The sequence below is a fragment of the Oncorhynchus mykiss genome, chromosome 31 (genome assembly GCF_013265735.2).
Source record: "Oncorhynchus mykiss isolate Arlee chromosome 31, USDA_OmykA_1.1, whole genome shotgun sequence".
In the NCBI taxonomy this organism is placed as follows: domain Eukaryota; kingdom Metazoa; phylum Chordata; class Actinopteri; order Salmoniformes; family Salmonidae; genus Oncorhynchus; species Oncorhynchus mykiss.
In genome coordinates this window covers 30,746,514-30,760,208 of record NC_050571.1, presented here as the reverse complement: position 1 = coordinate 30,760,208, position 13,695 = coordinate 30,746,514, and the positions used below count along the sequence as shown (strand labels likewise).

The window sequence follows — 13,695 nt, the reverse complement described above, 5'->3', positions numbered from 1 at the left end:
ATGAACAGCCACGATAGCGTCGTCTACTGTTTGGTCTATTTTGAATCAATATTTCAACTCGCCACCACACTCTACGTATTTCCCACTGGTGTTTCCCAACTGCAGTCCTCAGGTTGCCCCAGCAACACACATTCACATTTTAGAGCCAGACAAGCACGCTTGATTCAATTTGTTTACTAATCCTTCGATTAGTTAAATCAGTCCAGAGCTACAACAACAATGTGTGCTGATTGAACCAAACTAAATAGTTGGAGGATGCGGGCATCGATCCCGCTACCTCTCGCATGCTAAGCGAGCGCTCTACCATTTGAGCTAATCCCCCTGTTCCTCCAACAAGAAGTATGAAATCTCAATGACCGCACTGCCAAATCCCTCGTCCATAAGAAAGGATACTTTTTAACAAGTATGCTTGCTTCAGCTGTCTAAAAGTATTTTTCATGGTAGTTCAGTAAAGGTTGAAGTAGTGATAGGAGTAAGCCCAGTGGTGGAAATAGTTGTATTGTTGGGTTAGTATCCAGAGCTACAACAACAATGTGTGCTGATTGAACCAAACTAAATAGTTGGAGGATGCGGGCATCGATCCCGCTACCTCTCGCATGCTAAGCGAGCGCTCTACCATTTGAGCTAATCCCCCTGTGCCTCCAACAAGAAGTATGAAATCTCAATGACCGCACTGCCAAATCCCTCGTCCATAAGAAAGGATACTTTTTAACAAGTATGCTTGCTTCAGCTGTCTAAAAGTATTTTTCATGGTAGTTCAGTAAAGGTTGAAGTAGTGATAGGAGTAAGCCCAGTGGTGGAAATAGTTGTATTGTTGGGTTAGTATCCAGAGCTACAAAAACAATGTGTGCTGATTGAACCAAACTAAATAGTTGGAGGATGCGGGAATCGATCCCGCTACCTCTCACATGCTAAGCGAGCGCTCTACCATTTGAGCCAATCCCCCTGTGCCTCCAACAAGAAGTATGAAATCTCAATGACCGCACTGCCAAATTCCTCCTCCATAAGAAAGGATACTTTTTAACAAGTATGCTTGCTTCAGCTGTCTAAAAGTATTTTTCATGGTAGTTCAGTAAAGGTTGAAGTAGTGATAGGAGTAAGCCCAGTGGTGGAAATAGTTGTATTGTTGGGTTAGTATCCAGAGCTACAACAACAATGTGTGCTGATTGAACCAAACTAAATAGTTGGAGGATGCGGGCATCGATCCCGCTACCTCTCGCATGCTAAGCGAGCGCTCTACCATTTGAGCTAATCCCCCTGTGCATCCAACAAGAAGTATGAAATCTCAATGACCACACTGCCAAATCCCTCGTCCATAAGTAAGGATACTTTTTAAAAAGTATGCTTGCTTCAGCTGTCTAAAAGTATTTTTCATGGTAGTTCAGTAAAGGTGGAAGTAGTGACTGCAGTAAGCCCAGTGGTGGAAATAGTTGTATTGTTGGGTTAGTGAGTTTTGGGTGTATGATAGCAGAAAAACCTGCGAGTCTGGAGTTCCCCCTGCTGGCTGTCTGTGGAATAACATTAGGATCAGTTGATCGTGGGGAAATGCATGTTAGTCGCCCGAAACATGGTCACTGTTTTCCTGTCTTTTGTCGTACTTATGCTCACTGCGTCTCAGTGGATCGCTCCAAGGCCTTTCTACTGTAAGCAGAGGAGAGGACAGCCTTTCAGTAGAATAAATAAGAGTCACAGCTCCCAACATTTACTAACAAATGAACAGCTACTAAATCAAAGATCTGTCTCATAAACTACACATGTGCCTACATGTGATAACCAAAGGGGATTTTTGCATTACCCCAAGCGACCACATAATTTGTCCCTTTAATTGAAGTAATAATTCGGTGGTTTGGTGGGATTTCCTAAATTCCAGTGTGTTTCTGCTTGCCACAACAAAGTCAAAAGAGAGAATGAACTGGCACACAGACTAAGATATTAGGACCTGTTTAGTAGCAAACAGAAGGCTGTCCATCATATCGCAAAGCCATTATGACAAGGGCTCCTCCTCCCCTGTAGGATAAATAATAATAATTATAATTTATTCTATATAGCACTTTTCATTACACACAGAATCTCAAAGTAGCTTTAAAAACTCAAATAAACTCAAGGTGATCTGTTACATACTTGGCCGATGGCTTCCAAAGCTTCAGATGATAATAATAAGATGGAGAGTGATGGAGTCTGTAGTTAGAGAGGAGTTGAGGCAGTTCACTTCAGATACTTAGCTTGCACTTGTATGTGCTAGAGAACTGTGCTACATACCAATTATTTTCAATATGTATAAATATAGAGATAGAAATATATGTATGACTCCTGCTCTTTTTGTTTTACCTTTTAATAAATCACTTAAATGGGGATCCCTCTTAATGGTTCATGAGTAATTTGGTATTGTTCGGCATGTTTAACGTTACCTGCCTAAGTACCTTAGATCGCAAGCCCATAATTAGTCAATAGGGCTGACTGGCTAGCTACTAGTACTGTTAGCTAGCCAGATAGCAACAAAGCATTGTTAGCTAGCTAATGTAACCATGAAGAATTGACATCTATCTTACATATTATTCGTTTTAGGTCATTTTTGTCCTGTTTAGCTATCTGGCTAGCTAAATTGTTACGATTCACATATCTAGCTGATAATTGTAACGTCAAACGTTTGCTTTGTGTATATCTTGATTCGTCTATTGTTGCCATTGTCCTGGCTGGAAGGAGCTGTGAAGCGTGAGGTAATACAGTAGGGGGAGTGCGAGTGCTTCTTAAATGTATTGCTTTATGCATTCTCCTCACTCGCGTCCACACAAAAACGTACTCAAGAGAACGGAGTGGAGAATACAATCGGAGCATGAGTGTGGAGCATGGTAGTATGTTTGGAAAAACACCCCTAGAGTTTGAGAGCTACAAGCCCCCACTCACCCAGTAATTTTTGAACTGTCCCTAAATTATCCTATTAAAACACTACATGGGAAATACGTCATGAACTCACAACAATTGAAAGTGCAGAGTATAAAACAGTACTTAGCCTAATATATTATGAACAGCCACGATAGCGTCGTCTACTGTTTGGTCTATTTTGAATCAATATTTCAACTCGCCACCACACTCTACGTATTTCCCACTGGTGTTTCCCAACTGCAGTCCTCAGGTTGCCCCAGCAACACACATTCACATTTTAGAGCCAGACAAGCACGCTTGATTCAATTTGTTTACTAATCCTTCGATTAGTTAAATCAGTCCAGAGCTACAACAACAATGTGTGCTGATTGAACCAAACTAAATAGTTGGAGGATGCGGGCATCGATCCCGCTACCTCTCGCATGCTAAGCGAGCGCTCTACCATTTGAGCTAATCCCCCTGTGCATCCAACAAGAAGTATGAAATCTCAATGACCACACTGCCAAATCCCTCGTCCATAAGAAAGGATACTTTTTAACAAGTATGCTTGCTTCAGCTGTCTAAAAGTATTTTTCATGGTAGTTCAGTAAAGGTTGAAGTAGTGGTAGTGATAGGAGTAAGCCCAGTGGTGGAAATAGTTGTATTGTTGGGTTAGTATCCAGAGCTACAACAACAATGTGTGCTGATTGAACCAAACTAAATAGTTGGAGGATGCGGGCATCGATCCCGCTACCTCTCGCATGCTAAGCAAGCGCTCTACCATTTGAGCTAATCCCCCTGTTGCATCCAACAAGAAGTATGAAATCTCAATGACCACACTGCCAAATCCCTCGTCCATAAGTAAGGATACTTTTTAAAAAGTATGCTTGCTTCAGCTGTCTAAAAGTATTTTTCATGGTAGTTCAGTAAAGGTGGAAGTAGTGACTGCAGTAAGCCCAGTGGTGGAAATAGTTGTATTGTTGGGTTAGTGAGTTTTGGGTGTATGATAGCAGAAAAACCTGCGAGTCTGGAGTTCCCCCTGCTGGCTGTCTGTGGAATAACATTAGGATCAGTTGATCGTGGGGAAATGCATGTTAGTCGCCCGAAACATGGTCACTGTTTTCCTGTCTTTTGTCGTGCTTATGCTCACTGCGTCTCAGTGGATCGCTCCAAGGCCTTTCTACTGTAAGCAGAGGAGAGGACAGCCTTCCAGTAGAATAAATAAGAGTCACAGCTCCCAACATTTACTAACAAATGAACAGCTACTAAATCAAAGATCTGTCTCATAAACTACACATGTGCCTACATGTGATAACCAAAGGGGATTTTTGCATTACCCCAAGCGACCACATAATTTGTCCCTTTAATTGAAGTAATAATTCGGTGGTTTGGTGGGATTTCCTAAATTCCAGTGTGTTTCTGCTTGCCACAACAAAGTCAAAAGAGAGAATGAACTGGCACACAGACTAAGATATTAGGACCTGTTTAGTAGCAAACAGAAGGCTGTCCATCATATCGCAAAGCCATTATGACAAGGGCTCCTCCTCCCCTGTAGGATAAATAATAATAATTATAATTTATTCTATATAGCACTTTTCATTACACACAGAATCTCAAAGTAGCTTTAAAAACTCAAATAAACTCAAGGTGATCTGTTACATACTTGGCCGATGGCTTCCAAAGCTTCAGATGATAATAATAAGATGGAGAGTGATGGAGTCTGTAGTTAGAGAGGAGTTGAGGCAGTTCACTTCAGATACTTAGCTTGCACTTGTATGTGCTAGAGAACTGTGCTACATACCAATTATTTTCAATATGTATAAATATAGAGATAGAAATATATGTATGACTCCTGCTCTTTTTGTTTTACCTTTTAATAAATCACTTAAATGGGGATCCCTCTTAATGGTTCATGAGTAATTTGGTATTGTTCGGCATGTTTAACGTTACCTGCCTAAGTACCTTAGATCGCAAGCCCATAATTAGTCAATAGGGCTGACTGGCTAGCTACTAGTACTGTTAACGAGCCAGACAGCAACAAAGCATTGTTAGCTAGCTAATGTAACCATGAAGAATTGACATCTATCTTACATATTATTCGTTTTAGGTCATTTTTGTCCTGTTTAGCTATCTGGCTAGCTAAATTGTTACGATTCACATATCTAGCTGATAATTGTGACGTCAAACGTTTGCTTTGTGTATATCTTGATTCGTCTATTGTTGCCATTGTCCTGGCTGGAAGGAGCTGTGAAGCGTGAGGTAATACAGTAGGGGGAGTGCGAGTGCTTCTTAAATGTATTGCTTTATGCATTCTCCTCACTCGCGTCCACACAAAAACGTACTCAAGAGAACGGAGTGGAGAATACAATCGGAGCATGAGTGTGGAGCATGGTAGTATGTTTGGAAAAACACCCCTAGAGTTTGAGAGCTACAAGTCCCCACTCACCCAGTAATTTTTGAACTGTCCCTAAATTATCCTATTAAAACACTACATGGGAAATACGTCATGAACTCACAACAATTGAAAGTGCAGAGTATAAAACAGTACTTAGCCTAATATATTATGAACAGCCACGATAGCGTCGTCTACTGTTTGGTCTATTTTGAATCAATATTTCAACTCGCCACCACACTCTACGTATTTCCCACCGGTGTTTCCCAACTGCAGTCCTCAGGTTGCCCCAGCAACACACATTCACATTTTAGAGCCAGACAAGCACGCTTGATTCAATTTGTTTACTAATCCTTCGATTAGTTAAATCAGTCCAGAGCTACAACAACAATGTGTGCTGATTGAACCAAACTAAATAGTTGGAGGATGCGGGCATCGATCCCGCTACCTCTCGCATGCTAAGCGAGCGCTCTACCATTTGAGCTAATCCCCCTGTGCCTCCAACAAGAAGTATGAAATCTCAATGACCGCACTGCCAAATCCCTCGTCCATAAGAAAGGATACTTTTTAACAAGTATGCTTGCTTCAGCTGTCTAAAAGTATTTTTCATGGTAGTTCAGTAAAGGTTGAAGTAGTGGTAGTGATAGGAGTAAGCCCAGTGGTGGAAATAGTTGTATTGTTGGGTTAGTATCCAGAGCTACAACAACAATGTGTGCTGATTGAACCAAACTAAATAGTTGGAGGATGCGGGCATCGATCCCGCTACCTCTCGCATGCTAAGCGAGCGCTCTACCATTTGAGCTAATCCCCCTGTTGCATCCAACAAGAAGTATGAAATCTCAATGACCACACTGCCAAATCCCTCGTCCATAAGTAAGGATACTTTTTAAAAAGTATGCTTGCTTCAGCTGTCTAAAAGTATTTTTCATGGTAGTTCAGTAAAGGTGGAAGTAGTGACTGCAGTAAGCCCAGTGGTGGAAATAGTTGTATTGTTGGGTTAGTGAGTTTTGGGTGTATGATAGCAGAAAAACCTGCGAGTCTGGAGTTCCCCCTGCTGGCTGTCTGTGGAATAACATTAGGATCAGTTGATCGTGGGGAAATGCATGTTAGTCGCCCGAAACATGGTCACTGTTTTCCTGTCTTTTGTCGTGCTTATGCTCACTGCGTCTCAGTGGATCGCTCCAAGGCCTTTCTACTGTAAGCAGAGGAGAGGACAGCCTTCCAGTAGAATAAATAAGAGTCACAGCTCCCAACATTTACTAACAAATGAACAGCTACTAAATCAAAGATCTGTCTCATAAACTACACATGTGCCTACATGTGATAACCAAAGGGGATTTTTGCATTACCCCAAGCGACCACATAATTTGTCCCTTTAATTGAAGTAATAATTCGGTGGTTTGGTGGGATTTCCTAAATTCCAGTGTGTTTCTGCTTGCCACAACAAAGTCAAAAGAGAGAATGAACTGGCACACAGACTAAGATATTAGGACCTGTTTAGTAGCAAACAGAAGGCTGTCCATCATATCGCAAAGCCATTATGACAAGGGCTCCTCCTCCCCTGTAGGATAAATAATAATAATTATAATTTATTCTATATAGCACTTTTCATTACACACAGAATCTCAAAGTAGCTTTAAAAACTCAAATAAACTCAAGGTGATCTGTTACATACTTGGCCGATGGCTTCCAAAGCTTCAGATGATAATAATAAGATGGAGAGTGATGGAGTCTGTAGTTAGAGAGGAGTTGAGGCAGTTCACTTCAGATACTTAGCTTGCACTTGTATGTGCTAGAGAACTGTGCTACATACCAATTATTTTCAATATGTATAAATATAGAGATAGAAATATATGTATGACTCCTGCTCTTTTTGTTTTACCTTTTAATAAATCACTTAAATGGGGATCCCTCTTAATGGTTCATGATTTGGTATTGTTCGGCATGTTTAACGTTACCTGCCTAAGTACCTTAGATCGCAAGCCCATAATTAGTCAATAGGGCTGACTGGCTAGCTACTAGTACTGTTAACTAGCCAGATAGCAACAAAGCATTGTTAGCTAGCTAATGTAACCATGAAGAATTGACATCTATCTTACATATTATTCGTTTTAGGTCATTTTTGTCCTGTTTAGCTATCTGGCTAGCTAAATTGTTACGATTCACATATCTAGCTGATAATTGTGACGTCAAACGTTTGCTTTGTGTATATCTTGATTCGTCTATTGTTGCCATTGTCCTGGCTGGAAGGAGCTGTGAAGCGTGAGGTAATACAGTAGGGGGAGTGCGAGTGCTTCTTAAATGTATTGCTTTATGCATTCTCCTCACTCGCGTCCACACAAAAACGTACTCAAGAGAACGGAGTGGAGAATACAATCGGAGCATGAGTGTGGAGCATGGTAGTATGTTTGGAAAAACACCCCTAGAGTTTGAGAGCTACAAGTCCCCACTCACCCAGTAATTTTTGAACTGTCCCTAAATTATCCTATTAAAACACTACATGGGAAATACGTCATGAACTCACAACAATTGAAAGTGCAGAGTATAAAACAGTACTTAGCCTAATATATTATGAACAGCCACGATAGCGTCGTCTACTGTTTGGTCTATTTTGAATCAATATTTCAACTCGCCACCACACTCTACGTATTTCCCACTGGTGTTTCCCAACTGCAGTCCTCAGGTTGCCCCAGCAACACACATTCACATTTTAGAGCCAGACAAGCACGCTTGATTCAATTTGTTTACTAATCCTTCGATTAGTTAAATCAGTCCAGAGCTACAACAACAATGTGTGCTGATTGAACCAAACTAAATAGTTGGAGGATGCGGGCATCGATCCCGCTACCTCTCGCATGCTAAGCGAGCGCTCTACCATTTGAGCTAATCCCCCTGTGCCTCCAACAAGAAGTATGAAATCTCAATGACCGCACTGCCAAATCCCTCGTCCATAAGAAAGGATACTTTTTAACAAGTATGCTTGCTTCAGCTGTCTAAAAGTATTTTTCATGGTAGTTCAGTAAAGGTTGAAGTAGTGATAGGAGTAAGCCCAGTGGTGGAAATAGTTGTATTGTTATCCAGATCTACAACAACAATGTGTGCTGATTGAACCAAACTAAATAGTTGGAGGATGCGGGCATCGATCCCGCTACCTCTCGCATGCTAAGCGAGCGCTCTACCATTTGAGCCAATCCCCCTGTGCCTCCAACAAGAAGTATGAAATCTCAATGACCGCACTGCCAAATTCCTCGTCCATAAGAAAGGATACTTTTTAACAAGTATGCTTGCTTCAGCTGTCTAAAAGTATTTTTCATGGTAGTTCAGTAAAGGTTGAAGTAGTTATAGGAGTAAGCCCAGTGGTGGAAATAGTTGTATTGTTGGGTTAGTATCCAGAGCTACAACAACAATGTGTGCTGATTGAACCAAACTAAGTAGTTGGAGGATGCGGGCATCGATCCCGCTACCTCTCGCATGCTAAGCGAGCGCTCTACCATTTGAGCTAATCCCCCTGTGCATCCAACAAGAAGTATGAAATCTCAATGACCACACTGCCAAATCCCTCGTCCATAAGTAAGGATACTTTTTAAAAAGTATGCTTGCTTCAGCTGTCTAAAAGTATTCTTCATGGTAGTTCAGTAAAGGTGAAAGTAGTGACTGCAGTAAGCCCAGTGGTGGAAATAGTTGTATTGTTGGGTTAGTGAGTTTTGGGTGTATGATAGCAGAAAAACCTGCGAGTCTGGAGTTCCCCCTGCTGGCTGTCTGTGGAATAACATTAGGATCAGTTGATCGTGGGGAAATGCATGTTAGTCGCCCGAAACATGGTCACTGTTTTCCTGTCTTTTGTCGTGCTTATGCTCACTGCGTCTCAGTGGATCGCTCCAAGGCCTTTCTACTGTAAGCAGAGGAGAGGACAGCCTTCCAGTAGAATAAATAAGAGTCACAGCTCCCAACATTTACTAACAAATGAACAGCTACTAAATCAAAGATCTGTCTCATAAACTACACATGTGCCTACATGTGATAACCAAAGGGGATTTTTGCATTACCCCAAGCGACCACATAATTTGTCCCTTTAATTGAAGTAATAATTCGGTGGTTTGGTGGGATTTCCTAAATTCCAGTGTGTTTCTGCTTGCCACAACAAAGTCAAAAGAGAGAATGAACTGGCACACAGACTAAGATATTAGGACCTGTTTAGTAGCAAACAGAAGGCTGTCCATCATATCGCAAAGCCATTATGACAAGGGCTCCTCCTCCCCTGTAGGATAAATAATAATAATTATGATTTATTCTATATAGCACTTTTCATTACACACAGAATCTCAAAGTAGCTTTAAAAACTCAAATAAACTCAAGGTGATCTGGTACATACTTGGCCGATGGCTTCCAAAGCTTCAGATGATAATAATAAGATGGAGAGTGATGGAGTCTGTAGTTAGAGAGGAGTTGAGGCAGTTCACTTCAGATACTTAGCTTGCACTTGTATGTGCTAGAGAACTGTGCTACATACCAATTATTTTCAATATGTATAAATATAGAGATAGAAATATATGTATGACTCCTGCTCTTTTTGTTTTACCTTTTAATAAATCACTTTAATGGGGATCCCTCTTAATGGTTCATGAGTAATTTGGTATTGTTCGGCATGTTTAACGTTACCTGCCTAAGTACCTTAGATCGCAAGCCCATAATTAGTCAATAGGGCTGACTGGCTAGCTACTAGTACTGTTAACTAGCCAGATAGCAACAAAGCATTGTTAGCTAGCTAATGTAACCATGAAGAATTGACATCTATCTTACATATTATTCGTTTTAGGTCATTTTTGTCCTGTTTAGCTATCTGGCTAGCTAAATTGTTACGATTCACATATCTAGCTGATAATTGTGACGTCAAACGTTTGCTTTGTGTATATCTTGATTCGTCTATTGTTGCCATTGTCCTGGCTGGAAGGAGGTTCAGTGAATGGGGCTGTGAAGCGTGAGGTAATACAGTAGGGGGAGTGCGAGTGCTTCTTAAATGTATTGCTTTATGCATTCTCCTCACTCGCGTCCACACAAAAACGTACTCAAGAGAACGGAGTGGAGAATACAATCGGAGCATGAGTGTGGAGCATGGTAGTATGTTTGGAAAAACACCCCTAGAGTTTGAGAGCTACAAGCCCCCACTCACCCAATAATTTTTGAACTGTCCCTAAATTATCCTATTAAAACACTACATGGGAAATACGTCATGAACTCACAACAATTGAAAGTGCAGAGTATAAAACAGTACTTAGCCTGATATATTATGAACAGCCACGATAGCGTCGTCTACTGTTTGGTCTATTTTGAATCAATATTTCAACTCGCCACCACACTCTACCTTCCACTGGTGTTTCCCAACTGCAGTCCTCAGGTTGCCCCAGCAACACACATTCACATTTTAGAGCCAGACAAGCACGCTTGATTCAATTTGTTTACTAATCCTTCGATTAGTTAAATCAGTCCAGAGCTACAACAACAATGTGTGCTGATTGAACCAAACTAAGTAGTTGGAGGATGCGGGCATCGATCCCGCTACCTCTCGCATGCTAAGCGAGCGCTCTACCATTTGAGCTAATCCCCCTGTGCCTCTGACAAGAAGTATGAAATCTCAATGACCGCACTGCCAAATCCCTTGTCCATAAGAAAGGATACTTTTTAACAAGTATGCTTGCTTCAGCTGTCTAAAAGTATTTTTCATGGTAGTTCAGTAAAGGTGGAAGTAGTGACTGCAGTAAGCCCAGTGGTGGAAATAGTTGTATTGTTGGGTTAGTGAGTTTTGGGTGTATGATAGCAGAAAAACCTGCGAGTCTGGAGTTCCCCCTGCTGGCTGTCTGTGGAATAACATTAGGATCAGTTGATCGTGGGGAAATGCATATTAGTCGCCCGAAACATGGTCACTGTTTTCCTGTCTTTTGTCGTGCTTATGCTCACTGCGTCTCAGTGGATCGCTCCAAGGCCTTTCTACTGTAAGCAGAGGAGAGGACAGCCTTCCAGTAGAATAAATAAGAGTCACAGCTCCCAACATTTACTAACAAATGAACAGCTACTAAATCAAAGATCTGTCTCATAAACTACACATGTGCCTACATGTGATAACCAAAGGGGATTTTTGCATTACCCCAAGCGACCACATAATTTGTCCCTTTAATTGAAGTAATAATTCGGTGGTTTCGTGGGATTTCCTAAATTCCAGTGTGTTTCTGCTTGCCACAACAAAGTCAAAAGAGAGAATGAACTGGCACACAGACTAAGATATTAGGACCTGTTTAGTAGCAAAAAGAAGGCTGTCCATCATATCGCAAAGCCATTATGACAAGGGCTCCTCCTCCCCTGTAGGATAAATAATAATAATTATGATTTATTCTATATAGCACTTTTCATTACACACAGAATCTCAAAGTAGCTTTAAAAACTCAAATAAACTCAAGGTGATCTGGTACATACTTGGCCGATGGCTTCCAAAGCTTCAGATGATAATAATAAGATGGAGAGTGATGGAGTCTGTAGTTAGAGAGGAGTTGAGGCAGTTCACTTCAGATACTTAGCTTGCACTTGTATGTGCTAGAGAACTGTGCTACATACCAATTATTTTCAATATGTATAAATATAGAGATAGAAATATATGTATGACTCCTGCTCTTTTTGTTTTACCTTTTAATAAATCACTTAAATGGGATCCCTCTTAATGGTTCATGAGTAATTTGGTATTGTTCGGCATGTTTAACGTTACCTGCCTAAGTACCTTAGATCGCAAGCCCATAATTAGTCAATATGGCTGACTGGCTAGCTACTAGTACTGTTAACTAGCCAGATAGCAACAAAGCATTGTTAGCTAGCTAATGTAACCATGAAGAATTGACATCTATCTTACATATTATTCATTTTAGGTCATTTTTGTCCTGTTTAGCTATCTGGCTAGCTAAATTGTTACGATTCACATATCTAGCTGATAATTGTGACGTCAAACGTTTGCTTTGTGTATATCTTGATTCGTCTATTGTTGCCATTGTCCTGGCTGGAAGGAGGTTCAGTGAATGGGGCTGTGAAGCGTGAGGTAATACAGTAGGGGGAGTGCGAGTGCTTCTTAAATGTATTGCTTTATGCATTCTCCTCACTCGCGTCCACACAAAAACGTACTCAAGAGAACGGAGTGGAGAATACAATCGGAGCATGAGTGTGGAGCATGGTAGTATGTTTGGAAAAACACCCCTAGAGTTTGAGAGCTACAAGCCCCCACTCACCCAATAATTTTTGAACTGTCCCTAAATTATCCTATTAAAACACTACATGGGAAATACGTCATGAACTCACAACAATTGAAAGTGCAGAGTATAAAGCAGTACTTAGCCTAATATATTATGAACAGCCACGATAGCGTCGTCTACTGTTTGGTCTATTTTGAATCAATATTTCAACTCGCCACCACACTCTACCTTCCACTGGTGTTTCCCAACTGCAGTCCTCAGGTTGCCCCAGCAACACACATTCACATTTTAGAGCCAGACAAGCAGGCTTGATTCAATTTGTTTACTAATCCTTCGATTAGTTAAATCAGTCCAGAGCTACAACAACAATGTGTGCTGATTGAACCAAACTAAATAGTTGGAGGATGCGGGCATCGATCCCGCTACCTCTCGCATGCTAAGCGAGCGCTCTACCATTTGAGCTAATCCCCCTGTGCCTCCAACAAGAAGTATGAAATCTCAATGACCGCACTGCCAAATCCCTCGTCCATAAGAAAGGATACTTTTTAACAAGTATGCTTGCTTCAGCTGTCTAAAAGTATTTTTCATGGTAGTTCAGTAAAGGTTGAAGTAGTGATAGGAGTAAGCCCAGTGGTGGAAATAGTTGTATTGTTATCCAGATCTACAACAACAATGTGTGCTGATTGAACCAAACTAAATAGTTGGAGGATGCGGGCATGGATCCCGCTACCTCTCGCATGCTAAGCGAGCGCTCTACCATTTGAGCCAATCCCCCTGTGCCTCCAACAAGAAGTATGAAATCTCAATGACCGCACTGCCAAATTCCTCGTCCATAAGAAAGGATACTTTTTAACAAGTATGCTTGCTTCAGCTGTCTAAAAGTATTTTTCATGGTAGTTCAGTAAAGGTTGAAGTAGTTATAGGAGTAAGCCCAGTGGTGGAAATAGTTGTATTGTTGGGTTAGTATCCAGAGCTACAACAACAATGTGTGCTGATTGAACCAAACTAAGTAGTTGGAGGATGCGGCATCGATCCCGCTACCTCTCGCATGCTAAGCGAGCGCTCTACCATTTGAGCCAATCCCCCTGTGCCTCCAACAAGAAGTATGAAATCTCAATGACCGCACTGCCAAATCCCTCGTCCATAAGTAAGGATACTTTTTAAAAAGTATGCTTGCTTCAGCTGTCTAAAAGTATTCTTCATGGTAGTTCA

The 13,695-nt window shown here is 41.2% G+C and overlaps 13 non-coding genes across 13 annotated transcripts; all 13 read right to left on the bottom strand.

Annotated features, from left to right (window-relative positions):
* Positions 1 to 249: 249 nt before the first annotated feature.
* trnaa-agc lies at positions 250 to 322 on the bottom strand. The gene has a single exon. It is a non-coding gene; the product is annotated as a tRNA-Ala (tRNA).
* Positions 323 to 561: 239 nt separating this feature from the next.
* On the bottom strand, positions 562 to 634 carry trnaa-agc. The gene has a single exon. It is a non-coding gene; the product is annotated as a tRNA-Ala (tRNA).
* A 239-nt stretch (positions 635 to 873) lies between these two features.
* trnaa-agc lies at positions 874 to 946 on the bottom strand. Its single transcript has one exon. It is a non-coding gene; the product is annotated as a tRNA-Ala (tRNA).
* A 239-nt stretch (positions 947 to 1,185) lies between these two features.
* trnaa-agc lies at positions 1,186 to 1,258 on the bottom strand. The gene has a single exon. It is a non-coding gene; the product is annotated as a tRNA-Ala (tRNA).
* Positions 1,259 to 3,270: 2,012 nt separating this feature from the next.
* On the bottom strand, positions 3,271 to 3,343 carry trnaa-agc. The gene has a single exon. It is a non-coding gene; the product is annotated as a tRNA-Ala (tRNA).
* Positions 3,344 to 3,588: 245 nt separating this feature from the next.
* On the bottom strand, positions 3,589 to 3,661 carry trnaa-agc. The gene has a single exon. It is a non-coding gene; the product is annotated as a tRNA-Ala (tRNA).
* Positions 3,662 to 5,674: 2,013 nt separating this feature from the next.
* trnaa-agc lies at positions 5,675 to 5,747 on the bottom strand. The gene has a single exon. It is a non-coding gene; the product is annotated as a tRNA-Ala (tRNA).
* Positions 5,748 to 5,992: 245 nt separating this feature from the next.
* On the bottom strand, positions 5,993 to 6,065 carry trnaa-agc. The gene has a single exon. It is a non-coding gene; the product is annotated as a tRNA-Ala (tRNA).
* Positions 6,066 to 8,074: 2,009 nt separating this feature from the next.
* Positions 8,075 to 8,147, bottom strand: trnaa-agc. The gene has a single exon. It is a non-coding gene; the product is annotated as a tRNA-Ala (tRNA).
* Positions 8,148 to 8,378: 231 nt separating this feature from the next.
* Positions 8,379 to 8,451, bottom strand: trnaa-agc. The gene has a single exon. It is a non-coding gene; the product is annotated as a tRNA-Ala (tRNA).
* A 239-nt stretch (positions 8,452 to 8,690) lies between these two features.
* On the bottom strand, positions 8,691 to 8,763 carry trnaa-agc. Its single transcript has one exon. It is a non-coding gene; the product is annotated as a tRNA-Ala (tRNA).
* Positions 8,764 to 10,786: 2,023 nt separating this feature from the next.
* trnaa-agc lies at positions 10,787 to 10,859 on the bottom strand. Its single transcript has one exon. It is a non-coding gene; the product is annotated as a tRNA-Ala (tRNA).
* Positions 10,860 to 12,881: 2,022 nt separating this feature from the next.
* trnaa-agc lies at positions 12,882 to 12,954 on the bottom strand. Its single transcript has one exon. It is a non-coding gene; the product is annotated as a tRNA-Ala (tRNA).
* Between the last annotated feature and the right edge of the window lie 741 nt (positions 12,955 to 13,695).